Below are 214 nucleotides of genomic sequence, written 5' to 3'. Positions count from 1 at the left end.
TGCCGCCTGCGCGTAGGCGCTCTTCAAGAAGCTCCACGACTTGGTGCCATACTCTTTGGCCTTCTCCGCCGCCTGCGCCGCCGTCTGGTCCAGGTGCGCCTGCGCCGCCTTCTCGCGTGCCGTGGCCGCCGCGGAGCCGGCCAGGGTGGACAGCGAGCTGAGGCCCTTGGAGAACATCTGTTGGTGTGGGAGGGTGGGAGGGAGTGTGTGGGGG

The sequence above is a fragment of the Chlorella variabilis genome, assembly GCF_000147415.1.
Source record: "Chlorella variabilis unplaced genomic scaffold CHLNCscaffold_7, whole genome shotgun sequence".
In the NCBI taxonomy this organism is placed as follows: Eukaryota; Viridiplantae; Chlorophyta; class Trebouxiophyceae; order Chlorellales; family Chlorellaceae; genus Chlorella; species Chlorella variabilis.
The sequence above is the reverse complement of the archived record's forward strand: the minus strand, read 5'-3'. Positions refer to the sequence as shown.